Source organism: Rutidosis leptorrhynchoides, chromosome 3 (assembly GCF_046630445.1).
Source record: "Rutidosis leptorrhynchoides isolate AG116_Rl617_1_P2 chromosome 3, CSIRO_AGI_Rlap_v1, whole genome shotgun sequence".
Classification (NCBI taxonomy): Eukaryota; Viridiplantae; Streptophyta; class Magnoliopsida; order Asterales; family Asteraceae; genus Rutidosis; species Rutidosis leptorrhynchoides.
In genome coordinates this window covers 305,232-317,966 of record NC_092335.1, presented here as the reverse complement: position 1 = coordinate 317,966, position 12,735 = coordinate 305,232, and positions in this window count along the sequence as shown.

Genomic DNA, 12,735 nt, shown 5'->3' with positions numbered 1-12,735 from the left:
TATGGGATGCTTTAGTACTTCGAGGTTATTTTAAACACACCTGATCTGGTGTACTTCAGAGGGTAAAACATGAACGTTAAGGCTTGTTACCGGGTGCCTACAACTTATAGAATACTTTTATACACTTGCGAGTGTACGGATATTTATAGAAACTGAAATCTTGTGGTCTATTACTATTACGGAAATGATGGATTATGATAAACTAATGAACTCACCAACCTTTTGGTTGACACTTTAAAGCATGTTTATTCTCAGGTATTAAAGAAATCTTCCGCTGTGCATTAGCTCATTTTAAGGATATTACTTGGAGTCATTCAAGACATACTTTGAAAGACGTTGCATTCGAGTCGTTGAGTTCATCAAGATTAATATTAAGTCAATTATAGTTGGATGTAATATGAAATGGTATGCATGCCGTCAATTTTTGATGTAAAGAAAGTTTGTCTTTTAAAAACGAATGCAATGTTTGTAAAACGTATCATATAGAGGTCAAATACCTCGCGATGTAATCAACTATTGTGAATCGTTTATAATGTATATGAACGGGTCCTTTCAGTTGGTATCAGAGCGGTGGTCTTAGCGAACCAGGTCTTGCATTAGTGTGTCTAACTGATAGTTGTTAAGATGCATTAGTGAGTCTGGACTTCGACCGTGTCTGCATATCAAAAGTTTTGCTTATCATTTTTAGTCGGAAATCATCTACTTACCATCCTTAGGAAATTACCTGCTTATCATTCTTAAGTCTAGACGCGTTTTTCTACATTTATTGCATAATAGTGTATAGACGAATTCTTATCTTAGAATATCTGTTACTGTGAACTTTGACTGACATCTTTCAAAGATTCCTCCGTAATTTATGGGATTTTGGTATTATATATACATATGTAAATTATGTATTGAAGAATACCAAATCTAAATTCTACAATCTATTTCATACCAAAAAAAAAAAATTCTTTTCCTGATCATACAAGATGGATCCCTCAACCAGTTCGAGTTCCTCGAATTCCGACAGCTATGCCGATATGGATTTCCACATGAGCTCCGAAAGCAGTGTGACCGGAATGGATCAACCAATTAGCCATCATCTATTCTGGATGAATTGGGGATGGGTTCATAATCTACTTAACCATTGGAGACAAGAAGAAGGCGATCCCTTTCATCCACCACATTGCCCTCTTGGCAATGAACCTGAAGCACTTACCGGCGAACCTGTCCGAAACACCATTTTCTCTCTCATTTCCAGAGTATCTCGTCATAATTGTATACTACACCAAATTCTAGATCTTATTTATCCGCTCGTCCGAACCGACAATCACCCCGGTGTAATAGAAGAAGTCAACGAGCTTCGCGCTCGGGTAGTGGCTTTGGAGAATATGGTGCAAAGGTTACAAACACCAGCAGCAGCACCAGCAGCATAACCAGTACCACCATCAACAACATCAACAGTACCATTACCACCACCAACAACAACCGCATCGCAAACCTCAACTTCACAATCTGTCCTACGAGCATCGACGTCATACGCCATGTAGATACCAAGGAATACCACAACGATGAAGTATTGATTCATAACTTCATTGGAGAAACATTCTACGGCGATTATGTAATTTCTAAAGTTTAGAAATTATCTATCCTAGCCTTAACCATAAATCAAATGAGTTTAATTTAATATTAACTCATTAAATCAATATTACATCTGAAGAAATATACACATATATATTTCCATAAAGACTGTAATAAAATTCTTTTGTACAAAATATTAATTGTGAAATTTTTTTAACGGGTAGGTAATACCCGAGAGATATATAAATTCACAATTAATATGTTACATTCTTCGAATCTGATTCAGCAAATCATCCATTATACTCCCTACTTTCACAACAATATACATTCTTTTATAGAAATCAAAATAACCATACTCATTCAAAATCTAATTACATATTCTGATTTTGAAATCTCAGAATTTGATTCAAGATATAACCGAAATCATCACTCTTAGATTCCTACATCTTTCAAAACTATACTTTGACTTCAAAACTGTCCTAGAACTTCATTTCTATTCATGGAACTCACAAAAAATATTTGTATCATTCAAAATCTTAGAACATCATATGTATATTAACAATTACAATATGTGTTCAAACACTTCAAAATTCCTAAAGACATGCGAGATGATGATCCAACCACATATTACCCACTGTCATGCATCTGAAAAGCTCTCGAAACCAAAGTTATAGTTTAACACGTATCCGTGTCAGATCCTTTGATATTTATTACCAAATATAATTTTTCAGTCTCTTTCCAAAATAGACAGTTTTGTCACAGCTCCAGCAAATCACCTTCATTTGTTTATACGAATAAACCTTATTATAACAATTACCTCTTCATCATTGTTACCGGGGAACCTTTCATATCTCGCCACATTAGCAGTAAACTTATCAACAACTTCATTAACCTTCGACTTAAGCCTCTCCGAAAAGCCACTATACTTTTTCATTAAAACCCCATCATGTACTCACCTACATCCTGTAACAATAATTGTCACACCAACTACTGGGAATTAGCAATCAGTATTTTGAATTTCGCGATAATTTTACGTCAAAAGTTATACATATAACGTCTATCTCCTAGACTTACATACTTCGAATGTGAATTTTCTGAAAAACATCCCAAACCATGAACTAGTTCTACGAAATTGGAAAAATGTTGATGAAGCAGCAAAAACTGTAAACGACTTTAACAGTCAAAAGTTTGATGATAAAGAATAGTATGGTGATAAAGCTGAGAAAAAGAGAAGGTTTGAAACTGGAAAATGGATTGAGCAGACCATGAAGGAGGCTGTGGACAAATCTCAAAGACTAAACCTGCCTTCAAAGGATCCAAATGATTCAGTGTCTACTGAAATCGTTAGCAAACAACTTACTTCTTATTCTAAACCTTCACAGACAAATCTTCTTCATCATCCATATTATTGTATCTTTTATTATAATATCTTCGATATTCCTGAAGATATTTTCACAACTATTCTTATCCGAAATCTTTTATCTCTTCGCAATATCTGCGTTAAACATAAAAAGAAACTTTGTTAGTTTCTAAATTCTAAAAAAAAAAAAAATTGAATTTAAAATAGGAATGTTTTTGAAGTAGTGTTGAGAATTGAAGCATGAGTTAGTATAATATAATGACACTTGATCAACGTGATTATATTACAGTAAGTCATGCTGAGTTTCTAATGGAACGTGATGATTCACAGAACATACCGTCATCATGTACTATTTACACGACTCTTACATTCTACCCAATTTTCAAACATATTAAGAACATATCATCTTGATAGCTCTGTATTTTCGGATATTCTGGTAATTTGCCAAATCAAGATCGTGCCATTAAGATTTTCTTATTGGAACATTAACTATGTTCATCCAAAAATTCATATCTATGAATTCTGGACCATTATCCGCTTGACTTAAGGTCGGGAAGAGAAAACGAAAGCATGAAGCTCCGAAATATAATGGAGAATATAAAGCCCGATAACAATCCCGAAATTACAAACCATGTATATCAATGCGTATAGCAATATAAAGACATGGGAGAATAAAAAACACAATAACCCCAAGGTAATGGTAGAAGAAAATAACTTCCTCCGGTGGTAGATGAAAAAGAAGAATGACAGATATGAAAGTTAAGAGTATATCAAGAATCAATACTGGATGAAGCATATTAACGAATGCTTTAAAGTATGAATTGGGGAGAAAGACTAGAAGGTGTGAGCTGTGGAAATAAAGAAACGAAGGGGGTGGAATTATAGTAAAATATCAGACAGAGAAATCGAGACAGATTATCGCATTTAATCAAAGAAGATCCTGATTTCCTTAATCGCCGAAGAACCAAATCTTATTGCAAAGATTTTCTTTAAATCCCATGAATTCCGAAAATCAATCATAACTACGTCATCGGTTAAAACGAATATACGTTTACTCATTTCACTCTCTTGCGATAGCTTCACTTATACTCTTCGCGTAATCAAATTGTTTTATCTATATTACTCAATGATGATAAAACTCTATTTATCAACTCATATTCGTCATGAAAACATTTTTATAGTTAGCCATGACGACCTCGATCAAATTTCGGGACGAAATTTCTTTAACGGGTAGGTACTGTGACGACCCGAAAATTTCCGACCAAATTTAAACTTAACCTTTATATGTTTCCGACACGATAAGCAGAATTTGTAATGTTGAATCTCAAAAAAGTTTGGAACTACATTCATGTAATCAATTACCCTTTGACCGTGTTCGACGATTCACGAACAATTATGTGTATATAGATATGTATATATAATATATAATATTAACTGAAAACATTAACAAAGTATTAGATATATGATACTTTACATGAACATATTTGTTTCGATATATTTATCGACAGAATTAATAGATAATATCAAATAATTGAATTATCAGATACATTATGATATGATTACGGGCCTATGTTATGAGGTCCACTGTGATTTAAGAAATCTATTCTTTTTGACAACTCAATACTTAACCAGTATGATAAAGATAACGATATTTATATTTTATTTTATTAAATATATAAAACGATTTAAATTAATATTATATATTTTTTTATACGCGTATTATACGTACATAGTTTTATACTTTTACTATACTTTAACTTTACCTTTACTTTACTTTTACTTTACTTTAACTTTAATAATTCATACTTTAATAATTCACTTTAATAATTCATACTTTAATAATTCACTTTAATAATTCATACTTTAATAATTCACTTTAATAATTCATACTTTAATAATTCATACTTTAATAATTCCTTTTAATAATTTATACTTTAATAATTCACTTTAATAATTCATACTTTAATAATTCATACTTTAATAATTCATACTTTAATAATTCATACTTTAATAATTCATTTTAATAATTTATACTTTAATAATTCACTTTAATAATTCATACTTTAATAATTCACTTTAATAATTCAAAAATCTATTATAAATAGAATTCAATAGGTTTCATTATTTCATAAAAACTTGAAAATATATTTCTCTAAACTCTCTCAATCGAATTACATATATATTTACTTAGTATTATTTCAAGATATTATTAGTATACATAAAATACTACGACGGAGTTATATTCAGACGATTTCAAAATAAGTTTTCAAATGGGATAGAGCTAAGGAAATTATGGGTTATAGCTATGAAGGTTATGGGTATTGATCGAGGGTATTGCTCGTGAGATCAACCTAACGTTTATCATTTTCGTTGCGTCTACGTACTTTCCTGCAATATTGAATCACAATATTGATACGTGAGCATTCATATCTTATCTTTTATATATTAATAGTGTATCCCTGACTAGTGCTCGAGTATATATGATTATGCATGTTTGTATGCTTAGTTTCGTCGTTAAATAGTTTATGATAAATCACGAATTTGATACATATGCTACTGAGATAAGTTATATGATATGCATGTCGTTGAAAATCTGAAGAAAAAAATTAATAACTTTTCATTTAGAAATCGTGTGGTTTCGATGAACGGATTAAAAGATATGGTCAACTGAATTATCATTAATTTTAATATTATTATTAAAACGATTATTATAACTGTTATCAGTTGATGTTATTACTAAAATTATCTTTATTACTAAAAATTAATATTTTTATTAAAACTATCATTTTATTATTTTTATCATTATTATTATTATCAATATTATTTTATCAAATAAATATGCGTACAAAGATATTTTTACCACACGTAATGTAATTACAATTATAATACATACCACTATATTTTTATGATATTAAGTGAATTTTATAAATTTTATTACTTGAGATATATAAAAGTATATTTTTATCATATATGAATTTTAATATAAATTTTTATTTATTAATAAATGACTTGTATTATTTAGTATAATAAGATCTGATAAATATATTTAAATATATAAAACTACTATATATAAGTTATATAATAAACATGTATAGATTTTGAAAGTCATTTTGGGTCAAGTTGACTTTTGTTGACTTTTGCATGTCGGTCTCGAGCATTAGGATTGTGATACACTACGACTTGACCTAAATTGTTAGACAGATATTGACCAACATATAAATATATATACTTAATATAGGTTCGTGAATCCGAGACAAACCCTGCACTTGTTCAGTGCCGTCATATACATAATTGCTACAAAATACAGTATTGTGAGTTTCATTTGCTCCCTTTTTATATATATTTTTGGGCTGAGAATACATGCGCTGATTTATAAATGTTTTACGAAATAGGCACAAGTACTAAAACTAATTCTATGTGGGTTTAAACCAGAAATATACCCTTAACTTGGTAACATTAAACTACTTGTCTATGTACGGTAGGCGCGAATCCTAAAGATAGATCTATTGGGTCTGACAAACCCCATCCTGACTATGGGATGCTTTAGTACTTCGAGGTTATTTTAAACACACCTGATCTGGTGTACTTCAGAGGGTAAAACATGAACGTTAAGGCTTGTTACCGGGTGCCTACAACTTATAGAATACTTTTATACACTTGCGAGTGTACGGATATTTATAGAAACTGAAATCTTGTGGTCTATTACTATTACGGAAATGATGGATTATGATAAACTAATGAACTCACCAACCTTTTGGTTGACACTTTAAAGCATGTTTATTCTCAGGTATTAAAGAAATCTTCCGCTGTGCATTAGCTCATTTTAAGGATATTACTTGGAGTCATTCAAGACATACTTTGAAAGACGTTGCATTCGAGTCGTTGAGTTCATCAAGATTAATATTAAGTCAATTATAGTTGGATGTAATATGAAATGGTATGCATGCCGTCAATTTTTGATGTAAAGAAAGTTTGTCTTTTAAAAACGAATGCAATGTTTGTAAAACGTATCATATAGAGGTCAAATACCTCGCGATGTAATCAACTATTGTGAATCGTTTATAATGTATATGAACGGGTCCTTTCACATGTGTAGGAGAATATGATGACGAACTGCAAGAATATGTACCGGTGGTCATGAACCGAAATCTGCCAGGCGTAATCGGCACAACCCGCCCGTCGGCGGTATATCTGGACCAATGTCCATATTTGTTTAGAAATGGACGATCCTCTTTTACTCCAGGGATCATGGGTCCATGCCAACGATATTGTGGCTCCGGAAAACTAAAGCTGGGTGGAGCTGGAACCTCCTCTGGGTTTACCGGGAGTTGAGATTCCCCGGCTAACACAATTTCTTCTTTAATAGGTATTGGAACGCCCTTTTCAGTTGTGGATAGAATAGATTCAGTGTCCGATTCCGAGTCGTACAAAATGATAGGATTAGAAGAAGTCATCTATCACATAATTGAAACAACAATTACGTTAGCATATAAATATATCACATATAATGTTTTTGACCAAATAATAAGCAAAAATCAGGAAAAACAGATATGGTCATAGTCCAGACTCACTAATGCATCCTAACAATTACCAGTTAAACACAATAATGTAATTTCTGGTTCCCTATGACCTCAAGCTCGGATACCAACTGTAACGACCCGTCAAAATTGCTATTGACGCGGCACGTTAATCATTGATTCCACAGTGAGGTTTTGACCTCTATATGATACGTTTTGATAAAATATTGCATTCATTAAAATAAGTAACTTTCTAAACATAGAAAGTTATAAACATGTGGGCGAGTGCTTAGGTATAAGCAAAACCCCGAAATACATAAGTCTTTAATTTACAGGTTGACATCACAGTCCAATTATTTATTACACAACGCAGTTTTATTTTGAATGCAATAAACTTTGTACAAAGCATGAGAGACTCCATGCAGGCAACAAGCACATCACAACGGAAGCATTCTAAGGACCTGAGAATAAAACATGCTAAAAATTCAACACGAATGTTGGTGAGTTATAGGTTTAATTGCTCGAGTCATAAACATATATAAAGATAGACCACAAGATTTCATCAAAAGTTTATCAATAGATTCTACGTAACAGAGCACCCTGGTAACTAAACTTAACGCTATAGTGATAATTACCCCATTCGTTTTAATACACGCAAACCAACGTGTCTTAAACTCAAATAACATACGTCCGTTAAAAGGCTAGTGCTCTAGCTCGGACGGGGATGTCAAGCCCTATGGATCCATATACAATTATTCGCGCCCACCAGTCCATATCCTATGTACTGGCAGCTACTAGTTACCAAAGCTAAGGGATTTTCGGTTTAACTCAGTGTAGAATTTAGTATGTACTTGTGTCTTATCGCGTTTAAAATAAATTGCATATATTCTCAGCCCAAAAATATTTAAAGTATTTAAAAAAGGGAGACTATAAACTCACAGTTCAATATTGAGACTCAATATTGTAGGCAAATTGCGTAGACGTAATGATGGTAGAAGACTGTATGGTTGGCCTTGGATTCAAGAACAATACCCCGAACAATACTCAATATTTCCTTAGCTTAAAGTGGTTTAAAACCCGAATTAAAACACCCTCGAATATACTTTATTATTATTAAACTTAAATTTAAAATTATAATTATAATTTAAATATAAATTTTTATTACTGAAGAAAAAATATGTGATAATTCGTCGAGCAAAACAGGCGTATTTATATTACTTTTCCGTTTACTGTAGCTCATGCGATCGCATGAGTTTTTAGTGTTTTTGCCATGCGATCGCATGGCCGCCTTTTCTGTTTTTGTTTGGTAGTTCGTCGACATCAAATAGTGTTACTGTAGCAAATAGTGTTTTACTGTAGCAAATAATCTGCTCAATCGGATGCTGGTTCATCAAATAGCTGGTTGTAGAACACACAGCATCTTGATCATCAGCTGGTTCAGATGAGTGAGCAGCAACAGAAGGTTGCTGATCAATATAAGTAGAATCAGTACCAGCTTGTGATCTCTCAGAACCAGCAGACCTAGGCTCATAGTGTTTTACAGCAACAAATAGTGTTTACTGTAGCAAATAGTGTTTACTGTAGCAAATAGTGTTTTACTGTAGCAAATAATCTGCTCAATCGGATGCTGGTTCATCAAATAGCTGGTTGTAGAATACACAGCATCTTGATCATCAGCTGGTTCAGATGAGTGAGCAGCAACAGAAGGTTGCTGATCAATATCAGTAGAATCAGTACCAGCTTGTGATCTCTCAGAACCAGCAGACCTAGGCTCATAGTGTTTTACAGCAACAAATAGTGTTTACTGTAGCAAATAGTGTTTACTGTAGCAAATAGTGTTTACTGTAGCAAATCACTGTAGCAAAGTCGTTTTCACTGTAGCACTGTAGCAAAATACAGTTTCACTGTAGCAAATAGTGTTTTACTGTAGCAAATAGTGTTTTACTGTAGCAAATAGGGTTTTACTGTAGGAAAGTCGTTTTTACTTGTACATATATATATACATACATATAATTGTTCATGAATCGTCGAGAGTAATCAAAGGTAATTGTATATATGAAACAATTCTAAAATTTTGAGACTCAATCTAACAGACTTTGTTTAGCGTGTTAAAATAATAAATCGTATAGAGAATTGGTTTAAATAAGTCAAAAATTTTCGGGTCATCACATATCGTGTCGGAAACATATAAAGATTAAAGTTTAAATTTGGTCGAAAATTCCCGGGTCGTCACAGTACCTACCCGTTAAAGAAATTTCGTCCCGAAATTTGAGTGAGGTCGTCATGGCTAACAATAAAAATGTTTTCATGACGAATATAAGTTGAAAACTAGATTTTTATTACCATTGGGTAATAGGGATAAAATAATCTGATTATTCGAAGAGTACGAATGTAGTTATCACAAAAGAGTGAAATGAAGAAATAATGTTTCGTCAAATCTTTTGACGTAGATGTGGTTGATTCCCGAAATTTAATGGATTTAAAGAAAATCTTCAAAATCTAAAAGATTTGATTCTTCGGCGAATAAACTCTCTTTAATTAAATGCGATTATCTGCCTAGATCTCTTTATCTGATATCTCACTATAAATTAACTTCTTCCGTTCCGTTACTTTTATCATTCATATACTCAATTCCTAATTTCAAAAGATTGTGAAAATGCTTAGTCCAGTTCTGATTCTTGTCCTTATCCTTACTATCGCAACAATCCTTCTCCTTTTCCAACTACCACAGGAGGAATATGTTATCTTTCACTTCACCCTTGGAATTATAATGTTTTTAATTCTCCCGTGTCTTTATGTTGCGATAAACATTGATATACACGATTTGTAATTCCTATGTTTGTGATCGGTTTTATTTTCCTTTATTTTTCGGAGCTCCATGCTCTTGTTTTCTCTTCCCGACTCCAAGTCAAGCGATTAATGGTCCAGAATTCGTAGATATAGAGTTTGGAATGATTATAATGTTCTAAGCAGGGTGAAACGTGATAGCACGATTTTATTTTCAAATTTATCAAAATTACAAAAGATAGAACTATCAAGAATACATTTTCTTGATATGTTCAGAAGTTAAGTAGAATGAAAGAGTTATGTAACATGGCACGTGATGACGTTATGATCTATGAATCATCACGTCCCATTAGAAACTCAGCATGACTTACTGTAATATAATTACGTTGATCAAGTGTCATTATATTATACTAACTCATGCTTCAATTCCCAACACTTCTCCAGAATTCATTCATAATTTATACTTAGATGTTACAGAATATTGAAAACTAAAACAGTTTTCAATATGATGTAATACAGATAGCACAAAGAGGTATATAATTTCGGACGAGAATATTTATGAAAATATCTTCAGAAGTATCGAAGATATTTATGATGATATTTTTGGAATTTCTAAGTTCGAAAGTTGATAAGAAAAAGATTTTCCGTAATATTTTAACATGAATTCGGAGCTGGATATTCTCTAAAGATTTCATCGGATCCAGAATTACCTGGATTATTTGAATATAGGGTTTGGTCCTTGTATTTATCCTTGGTCTCCTTCATGGTTAGCTCAATCCGTTTTCCAGTTCCAACTTTTCTGAGCTTTTTCAACATACTATTCTTTATTATCAGACTTCTGGCTGTTAAGATCGTTTACGGTTATCTACGGTTTCTGCTGCTTCATTCAGCTTTTTCAATATTCAGAGTATTGACTTGTAGACTGGGTGCCTTTCAAAATTTCAGAATGGAAGGTCATTATTCTAAGAGATAAATGTTATACATATAACTGTTGATGTAGATATGCTGTGAGTTTTCAAAGTACTGATTGCTGATTCCTCTACATTTACTGCTACCATATCTGAATCATTGGTTATCGATCCGAGGTGATTTCAAGAGAATTGTGTTTTTAGATGATTAAATGCTGACGGTAATATGGTGGAATATAAAAGGTTCCCCAGTAACAATAAAAGAGCATACATATAAATCAAGGTGATAATAAGGTTGTTTCGAACGAAAAGTCGAAGTTGATTTGCTGGAGCTGTGACAAAATTTGCTACTTTGAAAGGAATTACCAAGTTATTTTGGGTAATAATAACACTAAAGGAATTAGCACAACTACGTGTTAAACGTTTACTCAGTTTCCGAGAGTTTTTCAGATGCATAACTAAATGCATAAATCTTTCCTTCCGTGGATAAAGTGTGGTTGATTCATCCTATCGCTTGAGATGTTTCCAAGAATCATGAAAGGTTTGAGTCCCAGATTGTAATCGTCAAGATACAAATGAGGTTTAAGATGAAATCAAGTGGCAACTTGAAGAATTGTTTAGTTTCATATGTTATAATCAATATTTTAATTCATTTTAATTGTCCAATGTTATTAGTCCATAGTCGATAGTCCAAAGTTGACAGTCCAATAATTCATATATAAATTAATATATAATATTCGAATTAATTAATACGTGTCGTGACCCGTATACGTCTCAGACTCGATCACAACTCAAACTATATATATTATTGTAGAATCAACCTCAACCCTGTATAGAGAACTCAATCATTACTGCATATAGAGTGTCTATGGTGATTCCAAATAATATATATAGATGCGTCGATATGATATGTCAAAACCTTGTATACGTGTCCCGATATTTAAAGTGCGTAAAATAAATAATAGAAATTAAATAACGATAAATAAAGTGCCTAAAGTAAATAACAGAAATTAAATGACGATAAATAAAATTGCGAGAATGTAAATTGCGATTAATAAAATGTAATCAATTAGCTAGGAACAATTAGTTAAGAACAGTTAGCGTGGATTCTTAACAAAATTTCTCATAGTTAATTTGTTTGTTTCTAACAAATTTTATTTTGTCAAATGTTTTCTTCATTATGCCACTTGTTGAATTCTGATAAATCAAAATGCAAATATGAAATTGGATGAAAATGGTTATTCTGCGGTGAACGAATTCGTATATCTGTGGATGTAAGTAGGATAGTGAATGACTGTTGAATCAGATTCGAAGATTGTACAGTGTAACTTATTAATGTGAAATTTAAATATTCCTCGGGTATTACCTACCCGTTAAAATATTTTCACCATTAACAGTTTGTACGAAAGAATTTTTAATTACAATCTTTCTGAAAACATATATACATATATATTTTCTTCAGATGAAATCATGAATTTAATGAGTTAATGTGATATTAATCTCATTTGCTTTTCGGTTTGAGCTAGAATAAGAAATCTCTAAAACTTTTTGAAACCACATATTCTTCGCAGAATATCAATGAAGTTATGGATCAATACTT